Source organism: Genypterus blacodes, unplaced genomic scaffold, assembly GCF_046128005.1.
Source record: "Genypterus blacodes isolate CSIRO-AG114 ecotype Tasmania unplaced genomic scaffold, CSIRO-AGI_Gbla_v1 ptg000036l_1, whole genome shotgun sequence".
NCBI lineage: Eukaryota > Metazoa > Chordata > Actinopteri > Ophidiiformes > Ophidiidae > Genypterus > Genypterus blacodes.
Window position 1 is genome coordinate 1,066,104 of NW_027466849.1, and position 22,688 is coordinate 1,088,791.

The following is a 22,688-nucleotide window of genomic DNA, read 5'->3' on the forward strand; positions in this document are numbered from 1 at the left end:
CAATATTAAGTGTGGAGAAACTAAAACTTTCCACTGAAACTCAGTGATAAAAAAGTTAAATCAACATCCTTGGCTAAAGGAGGTTTTCACTTAAATATCATAACCTATTGATCAGTACAGTCTGATCGGGAGAGAGTAACTGACAGCTGAATGGAAGATGGGAAAGACCTATTGTGTCATTTCTATTTCCATACGTATCTATTAGGACCAACCAAAACTAGTTGAAATATGACAACAAGAGGCGCAGTTTAATGTTCAAGAGAGGTCAGAGGTCAGATAGACGTTAAGCACATCCAAAATCAGCATGTGCTCATGTAAAACCTGTAACATGATGCTGAATCTGTGAGTGTGTGAACATGCAGAGGGGTGTTGTACACAGATGTTCACATATGTATCAGCCTGCCAAGTAACATTACAACGTAATCCAGGGGGCGCCACAACTCCCCATCGACAACGGAAGAAACTGAAAAATATAATATAAACTAAATGTACAATACTACATAGCTAATAACAATATATTTTGATTAGAACCATAAGATGGTTATATTTGTTTTTTGAATGGCTGTGAAAGCTTATAAAGCTTCATGAATGGATATGAAAACAATGATTCGGTGGCATCACTGTGCACTGTGTGTCTGCTGCTTTCCCATACAGAACACAATCGGCACTCATTGCAGACAATGTGACAGTGATGAACACAACGCCAAAAACTCTCACCTCTGTTTCTGAGCTGTAGTCAGATGGTTTTGCCCTGCACTTGATCCCAAACCAGACTCAAGCAGTACACAATGCACGTGTTTCTACTTTGTCATAAATCGTCAATATTGTTATATTTTATCCCATTAGCATTATTTGTTTTTAAAACATATATAAATGTTGCTAAATTATTTGTGTCCTGTGTTATTTAGATTCATTAAACACTTTGAATTGTAAATTAAACAGCAGCAGCAGAATCTCTCCCCTTTACTGTAGTCACGGTGTCACTTGGTAGTAGCCTTACTATTGTATGTTGCTGCTCTAATTTCACGGAACATTTGCCAGTGTCATAGCTTACTTCTTTATCTGACTGTGATTTGTGAAAAGTATTGTTTTCCTCCAGAGCTGTAATGTTTGACGCTGAGCTACACATCCAAACTTACATCACCATTCTCAACATTGTGCATCTTCTCATGATACAGTTAATGACACTAAGCTCAGGAAACCAGATCCTGACTGTTTACCTTCCTAAACATAAACTACACATGTTTGACATGTCCTACAGCAGAACATTACCCACAATCCATGTCTATTTCTCCCCTGAGGTTTCACACTGATCTGTACTTTCTGTCGCTCTCGAAACTCTGCAGGCTCTTTTCTCCTGCTTCATAGAATCAAAAATCTGCCATCTGCTGATTGTGAATTAAATAAAAAATGTTAGAAGCATGTTGATTAATACAGATGAGGGATTTTGTGGATGCTGGCGATCTTACCTCAGAGAGGACGGAAAGCTCCTCCAGTGATGAAGATGAAGGACTGTAAGGATCTGCCGGCTCCGCTCAGAGAATAAATCCTTGTGTTATAGTGATACTTGAGCTTGTCAGACCCTTATTGGCTGTGAGATGAGAGTGAGGATTTGTGTGTGTGAGGGTGTTTGTGTGTGTGTGTATGTGTGTAATGGGGGGCGGGGGGGACCAATGACCCTGGAGAAGGAGATGGATGAAATACTGTGGATAGAAGAGAAGGGTTCAAGTTTTGGAAAGGAGCAGCTGAGAAGCTTCTGTTGCTAAATTTACAGTGATAGAAGTGGGGGGTGGTTACACATCAGGTTGGCATCCAGACAATGGAGAGCAGGGAGGCACATACTGCCAGCTAGTTTATCAAGCGGTCAGTCAATCAGTCAAGCAGTCGCTCCACTCAGACAGTCACTCCAAACCTGGGCGCACGCTTCCAAAGCCAACCAGCCACCCCGGCATTCCGATCGTTCAAAAGAAACATTGTTGTCAACTGTTCGGGTGACAAACAAAAGGTAAATTCCATGAAGAGCACTTTACTATCATTTAGATAACTTTATTATCATTTACCACAGTGGTTAGGTAATGGAACATACAGTACATATTGCAGATTCACACCACTGACCATTTAATATGTGCACACTTAATTAAGTTGCAAATATGCACCAGCAAGAGAAGCTTCAATTTTACGAGGAAAAGTGACACCTGTTTTACAATAAAGACGCTGCTGAAAATAGCAGGTGTAACTCTAATCTAAATAAATGAGTTCAGTTTGGGATCAATACAGTATATCTATCTATCTATATATCTATCTATCTATATATCTATCTATTACATCTATACTTTAACATACTATATATATATATATATATTCTGTATATATAATACATATTTTAAAGGCACTTTTTGTAGAATTTCTGAAAATTTCTGAAAATCTCCATTCAGCCTGTCAGTAATCCATGTAGTGCTCTGATGGAATCTGATTTGGGAAAAAACAAAATTTACCACAAGAGGACTTGCCTCGACTGTCCATCATGTCTCATGTTCTCAGGTGGGAGGAGTTGTTGAAGAAGGGCATCAGGTAAAGAAAGGCGGAGGAGGAATTACACCCTCTCCACACTCTGAGGTCCTGATACTTCGCTTGAGTATTACCATTTTTGTATACAGTTTCTCCAAAGCATTTTCACTGGTAAATATTGTACAATTACCCCACTGATAAAACAAATGGAATCACCGTTTACTGTGGTTATTTATTTTTGATGATTTTGGTGATTTAAAGGAGCACTGACAGACAAGATTTAATGTGTTGGTAAGATCGGCATCACTCGATGATGCTCTCTCCTTCATAAATGTCTGTCACTGGCCTGTTTTAGCTTGTGTGTTTAAAGAGGTGTGACTATGATTATTCCTCATTTAAACATCAGGTAAGCTATTCATAAAACACAACAACTGACTTAAATTAACTTCTCTGTCAGTCTAAAATAATTAGTATTAGTATAAGGATAAGCTATTATTATACTAATAATAAAATTTAGCATAGATGTTTTGATTTGTCCTACATGAATGAAGCATTATGGTTGACATCAATAATTAATGCATTTATCTGAAAGTATACATATATTATGAAGAGCCCCACCCACCCATTCTTTGCATACATTCTTGCGGCTCTGTGCTTAAACCAGTCTTCTTCCACAGGCGTCAACCTCTCTCTCATGTCTCCTCTCCTGTTCTGTCTCTCTCTCTCATGTCTCCCCTCCTGTTTCATCTCTCACTCATGTCTCCTCTCCTGTGTCTACCAATCTGGATGTCCACTCCTTCACCACTCTTTTTTTCATCATCCCATTCTAAGTCGTATATCACATTAAAGGTATTTGCTATACTTGCAGATCAGCTTAGTAAACCTTAGTAAAGGTGTTTTTTTTTCCATTACTATTATTACTTCAGTAAAATGAAAGATATGAAAATCAAAGAGATACAGATATGTATTATGAAAGACCTGTGTCCAGTGTCTCTGCATCTGCAGACAGATGTGAGCTCCTGCCACAGGCGGAGGAGGCTGCAGGCTGCCGGCTGCAGGCTGCAGGCTACAGGCTGCAGGCTGCAGGCTGCCGGCTGCAGGCTGCCGGCTGCCTGTAGGGGTTGCCGCTTAACCATCTCCGGTGGCCTGGAAACCCCCGTCTGCCCCTGCAACATGCACTGAAGGCAACAGTTTTATTTTTGGAGCAGCCACAGTCGCGGCAGTTTGCTCCCTCACCCTCTAGTTCACTTCAGGATGGGACGGCCCTGTGGCACTCTGAGCCGGGATTAACAAGCAGAGAGCAGTTTGTCTCAACAACCGCACGCCCAAGGTAAACCAGACAAACTCAGTGTCAAGTTGATTGACAAGCTGCTGGTACTGAAACATGTTCCTGATACCTGTGGACTGGATTTGGAGAAGCACTTGCATGATGTGAACATTTTAAACGCATGATGCATATGAGGCTACAATCCACGAGTGTAACGGCTTGCAATGCAATGTTAACCAGGTTGTGTTGTTGTGCACAAATTTCCACCGTATTAAATTGATGTATGCATGTATCAATGATTTAAAAAAACTGCAGCCATGACGAGCGATCACACTTCATTAAATCTTAGGTGAAAACCTGCACTCACAAAATTGTATGACATGAATGAATTATCGCTCTACCTTCCTCTTTACCTCGACTATTGTTGTTACTGAGTGCCTGTTTTAACCTCGAGGTAAGTGTTGCTCATGTTAATAATGAAGCAATGATCAGGCTAACCTCTCACACCATATTGTTTAATTGAGGTCTTCCAAGCTTCACTGGCAGAGGTCATGGCGCAATTTTTCGCAAAGCTAATCTTATACTTTGCTCTTTTGAGCTGCTCCAGTGGACGCCTCCCAGATATCCAACCCCAGAGCCTTAAAAGGGGGGCGTCTCATGTGTCAGCAGCAGGCCTCCCTGTCCCTGGGACTGCGCTCGTAACTTTGACAACAACACTTCATGTAAAAGCAGACAAACTGCTCAAAACACTCCTTTGACATGTTCAGAAAAACACCACATTGCATTTTCTCCAAAGGATTCGATCCAGCTTTAGTCAGAGCAAAGAGGTGATGACGTGAAGTTGACACGAAGTACACATATCACAGATCATACTTCTGCAAAGCCCGAAAAAGCCTAAACAGAGATGTTCATATTCTTTTCAATATACAGCACAAATTAAAAATGTAAATTGTATATTTACGTATGCTTGGCCAATGGCTGATTCTGATTCTAAACAGAAAGAAAGTATATAATAATGATGTATGAAAATTCTTCTGAGTTTATCTAGCTAATCAAGATACATCATAATGTGACACGTTTCTAGCCCTTTGTTGCTCCTCAGCCCCTTGATCTGGATCCTGACCTAGACCCAGACCAAAGAGCATATAATGATAGCGGTATTGTCAACCTGATATGCCTGATTACCGTCATTGGCTATGGGGTGAAACTAAATATGTATATAGTATAATTTTGGAAAGTTTCTGCCACCAATACATACACTTTTAAGACTTTGTTTTTATTAATTACGACTGTGTTTTTTATTTACTAGTGTGTTTTCACTGTTACCTGTAAATGCTGCTACGACAAAACTATTTCCCAGTTTGGGATCAATAAAAGTATCTATCATCATTTATCATATATTGGGTTATTCCCAATTCCATGTTCTCACCTTCCACCGAGTTTCATTAAAATGAACTGAGATGTTTTTGAGTAATTCTGCTCACAATCAAACCAAGAGACATCAGTGAAAACATAACCTTCTAGACTAAGGTCAAAAACATTCAAGCGAGCGACTGTTCCCAGCGACCTTAACTGAGAGCGGCCTGTGCTGGGCTCACAGTTGGAGCGGCTCAAGAGAGGATTTGGGCATCAGATTGATTTTCAGCAGACTGAGGCTGTTTTGAGTGCAGGACGGCAGGCAGCAGGTGCTTGCTGTCAGGATGTTTGCTCTTATTTCCTCTCCTCTAAAATTAGACCGTGGACCTTTCATAGTGTCACCCAAACATACTCCAATATTCATAAGGGGAACAATCCTGCTCGTGTCACCACACAAGACAACCAAGTATAGTTTACAGTAAACAACCCCAGCAGCTTGTCATCACTAGTACTGGGCTGCCTTAAATCTTTTTCCATTTCAGTGTCAGGACCAGTGCTTTCAGCAACTTTATTTTGGCTTGGTATCAGGAAAAGTATTATTTTGTCGTCACAGTATAATCTCACTGTTTCTATTCTACTACAGTAAAACAATGACATCTAAATTGCCACACAGTTTTAAGAGAGTTTTATTGAGAAATTCTTATTCCCACTTTGATTTAACCTTCTCACTAAGGTCTTTGTGTTTATATTGGAATACCTGTTATTTATTTATTGTACATTCATATGAATCCGACCTTTGCCCTCCCTGTTGTTTGATTGTACTACTGAACATTAAGGAAATTAGACGTAATTTAATGCTGCTCACATTTTGACTTGCTTCGGCTAAGAGCTGGAGCTGAGTGACAGTCAGCTCCACATGGGTTGAGTTTTATTTCTTGCAGAGGTCATTTTTTAAATCCAACACTCTCCTTCAGAGACTATTTTCACAAGTAGTTTGTCATCGTTTCAAAGTAGCCTTGCCATTAGCAACAGCTTTACATGCCTTTCTATTTCCAATTTGACGCTTGTAGCCCTGTAGCGTCTTCAGGACCCAATTAAGACGAGAGGTTTGGAAACGTGCTAACGAGCCATTTGTCATGAGAGCCCTCTGCTTTCTGAAGCAGCTGTAGATTGCAAGACTCTTCAGTCAATAGGCAGCTCAGCTGTACTGGGTACATAAGTAGACAATGACTTCATTAACACAGGAATCACAATGGCAGCAGAGAAGAGGCTTCAGGCACAACTTTAAAATGTACTTTATTTCTTTTTGATGCAAGATAATAAACACTGCTACTACAATGGACTACTAGTCACAGGACAAAATGCATACTTGGCCAATACAAACAGCAAAAAGTAACTTTGTTCCCCTTTTGAACATAAAAGATGAAGAATGACCATATCTTGGCATAGTTGCTAGTATAACTTTTGACTAAATATACCTTAAAAGAGCAAGATGAATCATTCATGGTTAATTGGGTGCAGTATTAAAGCTTGTTACTGTACATGATCCAGGCTTCACAATTTCCGCCAGGTGATTTACAAGTCATCATGAAATGGTCCATCTGAAAAGGAAAAAAACGTGTTGATATGATGATGGTGAATGAAAACAAAATCTGCATTAAAAAATAAATAAATAAAAACACAGTAAATATGATGAACAAAGTGCTTGTGTGTCTTCTTCTTTGCCCGTAGTACATTCATTCATTATCCATGATATTTTTTATCATTTGTTTTGAACAATATTAACACCTCAGTGAGTATTCCTCCAGCTGCTGCTTGATTCCGGCTCAAAAGGCTAAATAACCTGGTTTTATCATTAACGTCTCACCTCTTCACCAGACAATCTGCACGATTTCTAATTCTCTCTTTTGGAAAAAGCTGAAAATAACATTTGTTTTATTATGATTATCTGTTATCAACATGCACTGGAAATCAACTGTATAATACTGTAAGGAAAAATTGCAGACTATGATGATAAAACCTGAAAACATTGGGTGCAAATTATTTTTATAGAGATTTGGTATATGAGCGGCTGAATTTTGCAATATTCAAAAATAGAAAATGATAGACATATTTCATCTGTCTTCCAGGAGTCGAACATGCTGATGCAGGGCAGTTACAGTAACGGGTTGGAGCCTGACCTTTCCCAGCAGTATCCTCCACCCTTGCTACCAAAACCAGGCAAGGACAACGCCAGGCTTCAGAAATTGAAGAAAAAGAGGGGCAAGAAGAAAGGCAGCCTCTCTCAGACACCTGTCCCCTTTCGCTCCTGTTTGTCCCCTGTCAATGAAGCGAGCACAGACCTTGAGTTCAGTGACCATTCCAGCCCTTCAAGGACACCGGACTCGACCTACATTGCAGAGCATTCGGTGTCCAGCTTCCCCTTTAGCTCCCTATGTGATCACTCTGCATATCTTCATCCTCAGAGCAGCCTCTCCGGTCAAACTGGCTGCTTCCCCTCTCAGTCCTACACACCTCCGATCGTGACGTTTGAGGAGCAGGTGGCACCACTATACGAGTGCTCCTCTTTTTTGTTCGATGATGAAACTCCGGTAATGATGCCACCTTCAGCCTCACCTCCACCGGCATCACCTGAGCAGATTCCACCTCTCACCTCTCATTTAACCATGACATCAAATTCCTGTGAGTCAGTCACAGTGAACCCTCCAGCCCCTGTGCCACAGTCCAGACCTAAAATATCCACTCACAGTCTGACCCTATCCCCTGTGACCCCCACCGCTGGCCCAGGACTGGGATTTTCTCAAGTTGCTGACGTAACTCCAGCTCCAGCACAGCTATCAGTTTCAAACACTCAGACGCAACCTTTAATGCTCAGCCAGAGGGAGACAAACACCAAGTCAAAGGACACACTCCCAAGCCAGACGTCGCTGTCGACTGCCAAACCTGCCATTAATGGCAACTGCACTGTTAGTCAGACGTCTCCTGATGAGATCGCATCAAAAATATCATTAGTTGAACCGGTGAAAGGCACGTGGCTCGACTCCCAACAAGCAAGGATATATACATCAAAGGCAACGTTCTATGAGATCTCTAAACCACCCTCAGTTCAGGACCTTACAGTAATAAATGCATCTTACCAGGGAGCATCGTTATCTACCATATACAGGGAGAAAACAGCTGTGTCAATAGTGAAGACAGAACAGAAACTTTCCATATCCAGGACTCCATCTGGAAGACCTAAGACTCCTTCTTACACACCCTCAAGAGTAATGACGCCTGTTTTCCAAATATCCAAACCAAACCCACTGTTGTTTGCTGCAAGTCCTGTTTTCCCCTCCCAAGATCAACATGTTCCTGCTCTGAGCAACGAGGCTCCAAGACACAAATCCGAAATGCAAATTAGCAGCAACAACAAAACTCCTGTGGCTGCTGCTGAAGAACTGAGGAGGTCTGATATTAATCAAACAACTTCCAACGAATGCCCTCCAGAAAAATGCAATGATTACAAAGGAAACGAGGCTCAAGACATTAGAAGCACCACAATAAATTCAGGAGGTGTCAACACTGAGTCATCCCCCCATAAACATTTAGCATCAAACACAGCAGTTCTTCATACCACTGTGGTCAAGTCACAGCTAATAGAAGCTGCCCCCCCAAAACAACCAACAGACCAGATTTCAGATGAAGGAGCATCAAGTTTGCCAAAAGTCCCATTACTTCTCTCCACCATCCCAAAGCTCTCAAATCCCAACCTCACGCAATCAGCACAAGCACCAAGTCTAAACCCCCTGTCATTAAATCATCGACCTCCTGGCCCTCCTGTGATTGTGGCACGCAAGTCTTTGTCATCGTTATTGGAAACCCAAATATCAATAAAAACTTCAAAGTCAAAATCACGGTCAACATATTATGGGCTTACTCCATCCGAATATGCTGCGTATGGAGGGATTAGGACTGTAACATCATGTTACAGCCCTGAAGTCACCACGACTCATGAATCCCCCTCAAGCCAAACACAGTCTGAGGAAGTTGTAAATGAATGTGATGTCTCCAAGTTTGATGCAACCAAACCTCTGAATGAACATCAAGCTGTTCCTTCTGTGAGGGAAGTTTCTGTTGCTGATCAGATTTTACAACCTCCGTCATCTTCAAGGAATTCTGAGCTTCCAGCTGAATGGACAAACACACTTATCAATGACACATTGGGAAAAGGTCTATCTGAAGATTACAGTAATGGAGTACATTCAATAAAAACATCTAGCGTGGACGTTATTAAACATGAGCTTCCTCTTGGCTTCGCAGAGAAAACAATGCAACAATCCACAAATGAAGTATCTGCTACAAAAGCCTCATTCTCTGAGGCTCCAATACCAATACCTAAAGCAGGTGAGGTACACACACAAAGCGCGGCACAATTTTCAATAGGGGCAATAACTATTCCATGCCTGAATAGCATCAGCACTCAGCACAGTTCAAATGTCACAGAGGTCATCAAGAAAGCTGTCCATCTTGACAAAATACCCACACTAACAAGTCCTCAAGCTGATAAAAACTGTGAACAAGAATCCAACCTCTTAAATGCACAACAACAATCGGGGAAAGTAGAAAAGTTAAATAAACCAATTACTCCTGTTCAGTCACCCCAAATTCTTACTCATTCTACAGTGAATGGGCTGGATATTCAAACCAATGCAAAACATGAGCTCAGTCACAATGCAAATCCTTTTGCCATTGTGTTTGATTCTGCCGTGGAATTTGATGATAAACTTCGAGTGCCAAATGTGTTGGTCTTAGGAACACAACAACCTCCCAAAGTTCTTTCAGAAACATCAAAAACTAGCAAAGAAGCTTGTGAATCTGTTGTTCAAAAAACAAAGGAAGAAGTTAAGAAGCAGATCAAAAGTAGTACAGGGGTTTTGCTACCCAACAAGACCAACATGGGGAGCGAATTACCTTTTTTTGCAGATAAAGAACTTGTCTTGGAGAAAACTAACATTGAGGCCCAATTTTCGAATACATTCTCAGCCGAACCAAGCATCTCAAACAAAGGTTTACTACACAAGCCTGTCACAGCATCTGTATGTTCTGTGTCTACAGCCATGCAAAACACAGAAAGTAATAAACAGCTCAGTCTATCTAGTCAAATTCACAGAAAGGCTTCAAAAGAAAACAAGAGTTATCTGCCTGAACCAAGTTCTTTGTTGAAACCATCTCAGTTACTGATTGTTGCAAATACAACTGCTTTAGATGGTAAATTACAAGACAAACCTACCACAGACGCTAAAATCCCTGGCCTGTACATCACTGCAACCAAATCCGTCAACAAACCAGACAGTAAATTTCCTTTGAGAATGGCATCACCCAATATTTGCCAAAATGAAACCCAAAGTGTCAGTGAAAAAGCATCCAGTTGCAAGACAGACAAAGTTGGTAAAGCAAGTAGTCTCTTCACAAACCCAAGCAAACCCACAGTAGAGGCTACCTTAGTCAGTGAGCCTGCAAGTGAAACCATAATTAAAGTGCCTGTTCAAGATGCTGAACATTTGAAGCAACCAAATCTAGAAGCCATGCTCCCCTGTAATAATAGTGGTTCTAACATAGTCAGCAAATCAACAGCAGAATCAAAAGACAATCCAAACACCTCCACTGAAAAAACAGGTTTAATGATTGGGAACACTGCAAAAAGCAAAGCAGGGCGCCTACGTAGCACACCTACACCTGCTGAAAACATAACTAAATGCATTCTTGAATCAGCTCTTAATCTTTCAGTGCAGAACACTTTACTTAATGCACCAAAATGTGAAACCAAACTGTCAAACAATCTGTCACCAACCGCCAGCAATTCTGAGCAAGTTAAACACACAATTTCACATAAACAAGGGGGAAGTGTCGAGGCTCCCCAACACGCCAGGACTGCCACAGAAACACAGACAAACAAATCAAATCTGAATTGCAATAGTGACAGTATTCTTAACCCTAATGCAAATCTGAAACCACCATTTACCACGCAAAGCAACAAACCCACCATGCCATCAACTAGCCCTACCATGAGATGTATCACACCAAGAAGCCCTCAGCTGAGGTCTGAAAAGCCACAGAGTCAACCAGAAACAAAAGCAGCAGCTGATGGAAAATCTATTTCTGGACAAAAACAATCCTACACAAACAGTACACAGTTTGCCAATCCTCTTGCAACATCTGTGGCACCTGAGCCACAACTTAATGATAAAACCGTTGTAAACAACAAATTCTCTATCATTCAGCCAAGTATAGACAATAAACCAGAAAGTAAACCCTCTGTTACATCAATGGCAAAGACAAGAGTTTCATCTGGACACGTAACAGCAAACACACCTGGTTTCAGTGTTGAGACCATAACACAGTCCAGTCAAATCACAGTGTTGACCAATAATGTTCAAGCATCTGATAATGGCATAGTGAACTCTCACATTGATGCAAAACAATCAATCCAATCTATCACCGCGACAATGAAATCTACAGAAATTAACACAAAAGCTGTCCTTGCCCAAGCCCTGTCACCCTCAACTGTAAAGAGCAGAACTCTTCCAAATATTCCCTCTAATGATAAAACCAGAGGAGACAGTAAACCCCCATTAGGCCCCCCCACAGAAACCAAATACATAACTAGACCCTGGGCTGCTCCTTTACCCGAATCAACGGTGTGTAATACCCCGATGAGAAGCACTCCAACCTTTCCAAACTTGACACAGTACTCTCATATTTCTCACTCTTCCAACCAGAACATAGAAACTAAACGCTCACCAGTCATTATGAAAAGACGGACACATTCTCCAAATATACCTCTTCCAAATAATACACTTAGTGGCATAGTTCAGCCCCCTACAGAGAACATCCAACATCAAGAAATAGATAAAGTTGTAAAACTACCCCAAGCTATGGACTCTCTAGTGTTAACTAGTACTCAGGTGGTAAAAGAACATTCACTTACAAAAGAAATAAAAACAAACACAATTCCAGATTCCATTCAGAAAGGAAATCTCCTATCACTGATTACTGAACCTAGCATCCCCAGCAATACCTCTGATTCTATGTCAACCATTAAACACAAAACCCAAACTCCAACTAAGAAGGTAGATTCAAGATCGACCTTTGCCTCAGAGGAAACTAAACCCACAGAAATATCCGCTGCAAACACGGATTTATCACATAGTCCCCCTGATTGCATCCAGACTAACCTGCACAATACTCATGTTCAGCATTCACCAGAGCCACTATTAGAGAACATTTCCCCAGCAGAGCCAGCAACAGATACTGTCATAAAAGCGTCCATAGCTAAAGTTGCTGTGATTGATTCTGCCACTCCTGCCTCTCTGCCTCAGGCCTCAGTCTCAGTCAAAGCTCCATCCCCCAACAGAGGACCGTCACCGCCATCTCAGCCAAAAACTGGACTCAAAGCCAAGGATGTTCTGAAGACCAAAACTACAACCAAGCCGAAGGAAGCCCCCGCCAACACACCCTCTACGAAGTCAATGACATCAACTGCATCTTCAACTGACAAGAATAGCGCTACAGCAGGGACTACTCCCTTACCCGCCGAACCAAAGGCAGCACAGAAGCCAAAAGGTCTCAAGGGCAAGCTCAGTGGGTGGTCACGGCTCAAGAAACACATGGTGGTTGAGCCAGAGGAACCTACATTTCCAGAGCCAGAAGATGAATCTCAGAGCACATCCACTGGCAACACAAAAGAAGCAGATCAAAGTGGTATTAATAAGGATTCAGCAGACCAATGTATCTGCCAAGAGGTGGTCCCGACCAATGAGAGCCCAAAGGCATTGAAGATGTGGGATGCGCTTCTCTTTCACATGTTCTCCACCAAAGACAAAATCATCCAACAGATCACTTCCAACAAGAACAATTCAGATAAGAAAAATGTATCTAAAGACACCCCGGCAGAGGTTCCTTCTTTTGTTAATCGCCTGCCTGTTCTGCTCTACAGCCCCCGTTTTGATGCCAGAAAGCTGAAAGAAGCAGCAGAGAAGCCGCTCACCAAAATTGCTGCCGTATTTGAAAGGGGCTTACTGAAACGGAAATCTCAAGAAGATGAACGTAAGGACTTCAACAGATGTGCCAGAGGATTTGGTTCTAGGCTAAATGCAAATGTCTAACTTCAAGTTATGCTGAAGCATGTTTGCAATTATTCAGTGGCATGTTATTACTGTGTTTTTCATCTGAGGGAGAAGGGTGCATTGGTCTCAGGGAGGTGAAAAGGGCAATTTGGCAAATATGGCAATTTGAACAATCATTAGATTATTAGAGATTAGAGTATCGTAGATAGCTGCCATTAATTTGCTTGAGTGAATTCCTTGAGATCATGGCTGCACTGTGGAGGATGTAGGTCAGGGTACGTTATTCTGGTGTCTGAGCATGATCAAACTTGCCTAACTTGAATGAGAGCCTCCCTCAGTCTCTGAATGTAAAATCAGAAATCAGTTCCACCACCAACAAATGCTAAAATGAAAGAAACACTTAAGTGATGGATGCTCCCATATTTCCATGTGCCATCCTCATCACACTAACTGTCAATGCCAAGGTGAACTGAAACCATTTGGTGGTTTAAACATCAGCCTGTGTTCTATTTTGGAATTGACCTGTTCTTGCTTTTCGAGTTAAGAAGGGATAATACAGCTGCAATACATCTTTGCACTTTAACCAAATCAAAGACAACTATATGATTTGGTAAGAGATAATCAATATTTGAATAGATTTCTCTTCCGTGTTTAGTTTTAGTGTTGAATGCATGTAGATACTGAGATTGCTTTGTCTTTTTCTATTTTTGTAAACAAAGCAAGACTCTTAGTGTACACACCGCTGGCAGGCTGGTTTGAATCTCTGTAATAAATACAATAAATTGGGCTTTTACATTCCTGTAACAATGAGGCAGGTGGATATTCAATTAAGGTAGACAGGCATGGATGGCAAGGTGAAGGTTCAATAAGAAAGGACGAAAGTTTCTACGTGTCAGGTTGGGTGGGAAATGCAACAGGGCAGGCCTGGGCTCTCAACCAAGGCAGGACGCTAAAACCACAGAGATTGATTTGAAAAGGCTTCACATAGTGCCATTTACTACAAATCTGTACCTCATAACGTAATAAGCCATAATTAGAAGTAGACTGATGAAAAGCGCTAGATGAGTGCTTTAAATGTGCCGGTAATCTGCATCAATGAGCAATTTTCTGCTTTTGCGTTGAAAGCTGTAAGCAATATTGAGTAAAATATGATTCATTCATTGATATTACTATAGTGCATAATGATATGTGTTGTGTTCAGGTGTGTCTATTCTTTACACACGACTGTATGTTAAATGGAAACCTACCTCAAAATGTTGATCATTTTGTAGCTTTAAGACCAAAATTATCACATATTGTCCAACCTTAATTCATCATATAATTTACTCACACAAATCTGAATTGGGATTACTGGTAGGCTTTTTTGGAAAAGAGAAGGAGTATACATAAAGCAGCTTTATTTTTATTCCATAACATAGAGTAAAACACCGCTGATGTATGGGTGGCTTGTTAATTTCCTGCCTTGGTGAGGATATTCCAGAATGTGTGACTGTAATGAGGATGAACTGAAAAGTGAAGAATGACGATGATGTTGAGATGATAAAGGTAATGAGGCCTATTGTATAAAGACAAAGGAATGATGATGATGTTTCACAGCTTTGGAGGGTTTTGCTGCTGCTATAGCAACTATTAGCATGTTCGAGAGTTATTTTGATTCTTTTTTTTCTTCTGATGCCTGTCATGATGTGAAAATTCTGTTAGACTTTACTCCCGTAAGCTAAACACAGTCCTATTACGCTGATGCTTAAACTAAAACGTTTTGATTACTGTGTGACTGTCAAAAATGCTTAAAGTTGAATGTGAAACTTATTTTGCATTTGTCCTTATTTGTCATTATGGTATGGTTGACACTCTTAAGTTGAAGTTACAATTGAAATTACAAAGAATTAAAAGACATTAAAATCTGGTTGAATTGTAAAGGTGAATAATATGGGGGAAAAAAGTATAATAAATTATTATTCTTATTCTTATATTAAATTAATAAAATATAACTTCCAGATTTCTTGATAAAAAAAAGAATGTTTCAATGAGCATCGTTTTAGTTAGTTAACCTTTCAGACTCAAATGTCAAATGAAGTCTCGGTTCTTTATGCTACTAACTTAAATTTGATCTATTCACCTTTTCTGCTGAATGATTTGATATCCTTTCATCTTACCTGATTGGCATCTTGAATATTCACTGCAGCTTTTATCACCAGCAACCTTCTCATACTTTCCATGACCCGTAACCAGAAATTTGTATCGTTTCCCAGTGGAGTTGTCCTGAAAATAAATGCCAACATTAAAACACTCAACATCATTACACAAACTAATTCACACAGGTCTTTGTCATTACGTGCTTTTCATGAATGCAAGACAAAGATGAAAGGAGAAGAACTACGTGTGGCCGTGTCAGGTAAACAAAGTGAAGGCTAATTTGTCTCATAGTCTACGGCTTATTGAAGGTGACATAAACTCATCTGATTAGTGGAATCTTGCACTAATAGTGACATTTCCTTTGTCTGAAGAGGATAATGTGTCACCAAGGTGAAATGGACTTATTCAAAGCACCGGATACACACTTAGGTTTTGCATACACAAATCAGTTGTCTGCCTATGATGTGAACCAACTTGAGTAAGGCGATTATTACACCAAATCAAAAGTGTGAAGTTACATAAAACACTTCAGACTCTATTTACTCCATTTATATTCCACTATCATTTACATTTAATTACTGTGAAGATGCTTGAATCCAAAGCAATTTACATTTACAGTGAAATAGGGGAAAATGAGGAAGGAAACATTTTTGGTAGGCAAATTGTACCTCAAGACTGTCTCTGCTTTACACATGTTTGTGACGGAGATCTGATCAGATCTGAATTTGGTGTGGCAGGTCTGTGGCAATTTTCATCATCATTCAACATTTTTCCTTATCTGGAGAACAGATCTGGAGATATATTTTAATGTGTTGAGTTAATATGGCCTGCAGCATAGAAGGTATATGGCATGAAGAAGTTACCTGGGCTCAAAGAAAGATAAGGAAGTTTTCAGACATGTAGAAAGTTGAGAAGAGACTGAGAAAAAAGAGACGGAAGTTGAGATATATCACCAATTAAATCTTATTTCATAAATGGAAACAGAAAAAGAAATAGACAGAGACAGAGGAAATCAGTAGGTAAACCAGCTGACAACAATGCAGGGACCCATTCACAAAGAGGATACATGTGGTAAATGTTAGGGGAAACAGGGAAATGCATGCTTACTGCAGGTTTTGATGGGGAGCTGCTTGGACTCACATCTTCCCCTCCTTTCACCCACTGGTTGATGAGTTCAGCCACACCCACCTTTAATCCATCAGCATCCTGAGACACAATTGAGGAATCGTTCATCGACAGCACAGAATGACATAAAAACAAGGAGTATGTGTTTTTCATTCATTAGTAATATTTTTCAGTTTTAATACTTGTACTGAAAATACTGCCTACAAGCACAATACCACCAGTAGTTACACACATACACCACTCAGCAGTTTGAATGAGTCTGTGAACTGTCCCCCCCTACTCGTGATTCACCTTCAAAAACAATTTGATGAATAAAACAGACCAAGACAGCGGCATTTACTCCATCAACACAGTGACAGGCATATGAAAGTTTCATTCTCACTAACCTTGGATGGTGTAGCCATCATGGAGGTTTGGTTCCAGGCTTCAACAGCCTCAAACAGGTTCTTCTTGGAGGCGACGGGCTCGGTGGGACTCATCAGGTCCATCAGCATCTGATTCCCTGACCTGCCTTCCTTAGAGGACAGCTGCCATAATATACAGTGAGTATTAGAAAACCGGACGAAGTTACTGCTAAAATAACGCAGATTTGAATGTGAGGAAAGGCACCCAGAAGTCGAAGCAAGGTGGTGTGTTTTCAGTATATTTATGGGTTAAGAATCTTATAAAATTCCAAATAAGAGAACGATGAAACTGCATTTATTAAGTGAATAGCAAGTGTATTGAGCTTGAGAAAAGGTGTACGAGTAATACATTTCTGTGTGTTTAGACATTAAAAGTAAATAAATGTGTTTTACAATGTGAGATATAGGAACATGGACTGTACAGAACTGTTGGACTTCATTCAAAGTATCCTCAGGAGTCACTGTTATAACAGGAGTTAAAATTGGTTCGTTTTTGTATTTGTTGTTTTTTTTCCAATAATCATATGACAAAGAGAACATTGCAAGTTATTATTTGTAACCCAACGTGCACAGAATAATTTGGTATAGAGAACAATAATCCCAAAATTATCCCTTTAGTAGCTAAACATGTGTTAATAAAGGCCTTGCTCAAGTGGTTTTACCTCAATTGCATGGGCATACTGCTCAAGCCTCTTGTCAATTTTGGAAACAGGAACAGGTGCTGAGGTCTTCTTCATGCTGCTGGTGCTTTAGAAAGAACAGATAAACTCCACGGTTAATAGTTGGACTATTAATATACTATACTCAAAAGTGGAGCTGGATTAAGAATTGCTCTGATAGGTTTGGTGACGCCATAATGTTGGCTGCAAACAAAGACAGCTTTGTACAGCTACGGCTGTAGCAGCTAGTAAGATGGATGTTAGACTGCCTGATCATCATCACTTAACACACAAACAATAACTCACCTTTTTCTCAGAGACTCTGTTCTCTCAATGATCTGAGGAAAGAATAAAAACAACAGATTTATTAAGTAAGTAAAGGCATTATCAAAATTTAGAAACTTAAAAAAAGCAAAACTGTGGGAGCTTATGTTGAACTCTATAAGGAAATGTTTGTTTGTTGAATTTTTTGTCATGTTTTCAGAGCACAGTAGGAAGTGATGGTTGTGCATGGTTTGCATATTTCTTGCAATTTGTCTGTCTCGCACATCATGATTACAGAGTCATGTGCTGACTGCAAACTGAAAGCCTCAAATATCAAACATTAGCTTAAGTGAAAATTGGTAAGGTCATCTGGAAAGTTTTTCTTTTGGTGCCTGTTGTCTTTACTGACTGAAAAAGAAGAATCCATCAAAATAAGCAGAACCTCCTACCTCTCTAATATTTCAGTGGTAGCTGCTGACCTTTGACCCTGATCCTTCTCTACAGCAACACTCACCGTGCATGCACCCTCTGCTGAATTTCTGCTGTTCACTTCTTCCTGTGGAGACACAGCGTGCAGTGAGTGACCTGCAGCACACCAGCACATCTCAGCCTTCAATTACTCTCCCTCATTCATTCCCTCCTTAGTATCCAATCAAACTGCATTTCTTTCGTAAACTGATACTGTTTGGTTTACAGTTTTCTGTGTAAACAACATATCATTCTGTACACATAGCTACATTTGTCACTTTGTTTTTGTCAATAATCAATCATGCCTCTTTTTCTTGGGTGGGAGGAGTTGTGGACACGCTTCTCTGCGATACCACTCCCCAACACATTTGCTAAAATATTGATGTTACTCACATTCTGCCTTCCTCCATTTTATTTTAATATGGAGAATTAAATACTTTATCTACTCACTGGCAACATGAGGGGCTGAAAAATCATCATTGTCAGAATTCAAAGCTACTACTAAAAATGCTAATTGCAATTTGTTGTGCTAAAATGAAACTTCACCTCAGATGCAGTTGCAGCATTGCAAACAGTAAAATGCATTTGCATTTACATTTTGTCACAGTGAAAGTATAATATGCTTTGATAATAAGAGAATTAGAAGTATAAACTCCTGACACATGCATGGGACTTACTGGGTAAAACTGAATGAGGAGTTTCTGGTGGAACACGGGAGAAACAGGATGCGGTTAATATGACATAATGATACAGTTTTAAAAAATAATGAATAATAATTTTTAAATCATCACATTCATCTAGAGACATTTGTAGCAACATTGACTGCCATTTATCTGCCAAGACTGTTAACTCAACTAATGCTAAGAAGAGACATAGTTCACAGTGCAAGTGGCAACATCCTTACTTCCTTTATAGAAACTGTGGTTCTGAAGAAAAACTTCTATTGCTCCATTATTAACTGTTAAATGGCTTCAAAATGAAAAAAAAGCAAAATGAATGGGTGAGAAAGAACTGACAAAAATGATGTGAAGTAACAGGGAAGTTTCTGGAGCTGTTTGCCTCAATTTAATCTTGTATAGCACAGGTGTCAAACCCAAGGCCCGCGGGCCGAATCCGCGAGAGCAAAATAAAGTCTATGCTGCTTCTGAGTGTACATTTCCCACAATGCAAATCGATTTTGTGACCCGCGAAGTGACGGCATTCCGCCACTAAAATGCAGCGTTTCCACATCAGCGTCAGATTAGCGTTTAACAAAGGTGATATTCAAACTGTCGTTCCAAGTGGTGTGGAGAAATAGGCTACCTACAGATGGACTCAAAATGTCCAAGAGAAAAATTGATGCAGAAGGAAGGCAGTTTCATGAAAGATGGGAAAGCGAATATGTTATGTTTGTTTGTCAAGGACACGTTTGTCTTTGAATAGATTCTCTAATATTTCAGTTAACGATTCTTTCATGTAATCTCCGTCTGTGAGCGGCTTTCCGCGCCTTACAATCTTCTTGATGTTATATTTGCTCCGCCACAGTGTCGTAATCGCTCCTTTTACGTTCATCTCCAGCTTGGTGCTTTTCAAAAATGCTGCGTGTTTGCTCTGGAAATGTCTTGCATTACATTGATTGTTGTTTGCTATTATTATTTCTCTTAATTTCTCTCCAAATAGTAACAACATAATTATTAATAATTATTATTGTTTCCCTCCTGAATTGTTGGCAGTGAAAGCAAATGCATCTGTCCAAGCAGAATTAAACTCTATGTTCCTCAAAGACTTGTTTTGGAGTTATCCATGGATAGTGAGTCAGTTCACATTACTACACAGATGTGGAAATGTATGTAGATTTAAAATCATTTATAGATCTTGACAAGTTGTTTAAAATATCGAGTATTAATATTATTGTTTATTGGTGAAATTGCACTAGTTTTTCTCCAGAATATGTTTTAACAGTTTAAACAGTTTAGGTAGTTTGTTAAATGTAAACATTTTCAATATGTACGTCTTTGCACTAAAACAAAGGAAAAACTTGGAGTTGTCCATTTACATGCAATTATTGGTTATTATGCTACGATTTTACTAATCTGGTCCTGAAATGAGTTTGACAGCCCTGCTGTATAGCATAAACAATATAATAAGGTGAGTTAAAAAACAACAATATCTTGTTGTTTAAAATGCAAATCATATCACCATTAAAGGTTGGCTGCATCAATTGGATAGCATCCAATATTATAAAGCATGATGTACAGTTCAGCATTTGTGATTTTACCTTAAATGTGGGGCTCATGGGACCATAGCAGTTTAACGGCTCATCGTGCTCGACGGCAAACATTGTGTTTGTCTCTTCACTTCTCTCTCCGCTCTCTGCTGACCTCTGTGATGACATCAATATACAGAACATCGCAACTTTAGAAGGTTTGAGGTATAAATGCCATTCACTGATAATCTCAAAGTACTCAAATGATGCTCAAAGGGAATCAATTCTGTGTACAGACTCGTTTTGTCATTGTCTTTATGCTCATGATTTCAAGGTGTTCTAGATATCTTGCTGTGGGCCAATGTTTGGTGTACAGGCAGAAATACCAACAATTCCTGAAGCTACGCTTATGGATAAGTAGTTGTAGTACTGTTTCTAATAATATAAAGTCTAAAGTAGTAGCAAAGCATTAGTAGTAGTAATGATAATGGAAACTTCACCTCCTCTGGCAGATTGAGAACCTCTTCATCCTTCTCATTGTCCCTGAACATGTCCTCCCTTCTGAAGCAGAGGTCTCCAATCTCTTCTTGTGTAAACCTCAGCTCTTCCTCCTCCTGCTCCTCTTCCTTTTTGGGGCTCTGTAGGATCTCCGTTGACATACTCTCCGTCTGAGGAGAAACGCATTCTTTCTCCTCCTCCTCTTCCCCCTGTGCCACCTCCCTATCTGCCTGGCAGGTTCCTCTACTGTTGAGGAAACTTGACATGTTAGTATAGTGAGAAACTCACTTGTGGGAGTTACCAGAAATCAAACATAGCAAGATAATCAAATGCATGAGGTAAGTAATCTAAATCTAAATCTAAATCTAAATCTAAATCTAAATCTAAATCTAAATCTAAATCTAAATCTAAATCTAAATCTAAATCTAAATCTAAATCTAAAGCTAAATCTAAATCTAAATCTAAATCGGTGAGGAGGCTAATAATCAAAGAAAATGTCAACTTTAAATGTAGGAAAATAAGATAAAGTACCGTTGTCTCATCTTTCCTGCTACCTTGTAGGACATCATGTCTGTTTGCCCAAGGGCAAGTCGTGGTCTGACGTCCTGTGGCAGGAAAACCGTTGAGCTGTAAGACATCTTAATGTCTTTTTTCTTGTTGCATACCTAGAAATAATTGAAATGAAAGCATCATTACATAATGTTTTGAACTGAAAATATTATCTCCATATGAACATATAACAACATTCTATATATTGCAGTAATGGGCAAGGCAGTCTGGCCCTGTGTCTGTGTCTTTTTTTACCCGCTAAACAAACTTACTTTACTTAATGGTTACTGTAAAAGCCTCTTGCCTCCAGCAACATCCTCACCCTAATATTTCACCTGCTTCACCACAGTCCTACCCATCCCCCCTAACCCAAGCCTCCCATTACCCTCCTTCCTCCCCAAATGTTTTTGGCAGGTTTGGAGGCGATTGCAGGAATGGTGCTTGTTGCAACTCAATACAAACGTACGCACACACACACTCTCTAGAATAGACAAGATAAGATTTAGCAAAATTGCGAAAGGTCCTGAAGTGCCAGCACAGATTATATTCATCATTTTGTGAGTATATTGATTAAGTAGTGACCTTCTCTGGGAATATAGCTTCCTGTGATGCGTTGCCTCTTTCAGGCCCCCAGCCCTCCTGGTCTTCATCCTGCTGTTTCTCCTCTTTATGACCAGGTTTCCTCTGTGCTCTTGAGGGTCTCTGCTCTCTGGGCCTGGAGATGTCCTGCACCTCCTGCTCGTTGCTTTTGTCCAACCTGTGACTCCAGTCGCTGAAGCCTTCGTCCTCTTCCATAACCAAACAGCGGTTCGGCTTCAGCTCCTCGTCCGACCTGAGAACCAAGGGGAGAACATGACTGAGTGACAGGAAGCAAAGCTGACCTGCTTGTCACGAGTGTTTAGTGAAACATGGATTTCAGACCTGGATATATCACCTCAGAATAGTTGACGATTCTTTAAAGTAAAACCAACAAAGCCATTTGTTTTGAAAGCTGCAGTCTGACACTTTTTTATCTATTTTATCACGTATGCACAGCTACGGGACTTCAAACTTAGCTAAACAGCATGATTTGCGTGTGTAACAGATACAACTGATGTAAGAAATACAAGTTATACTAATGTAATGTTGTGACTATAATGTTTCGTGCTTGTATTGTATGTA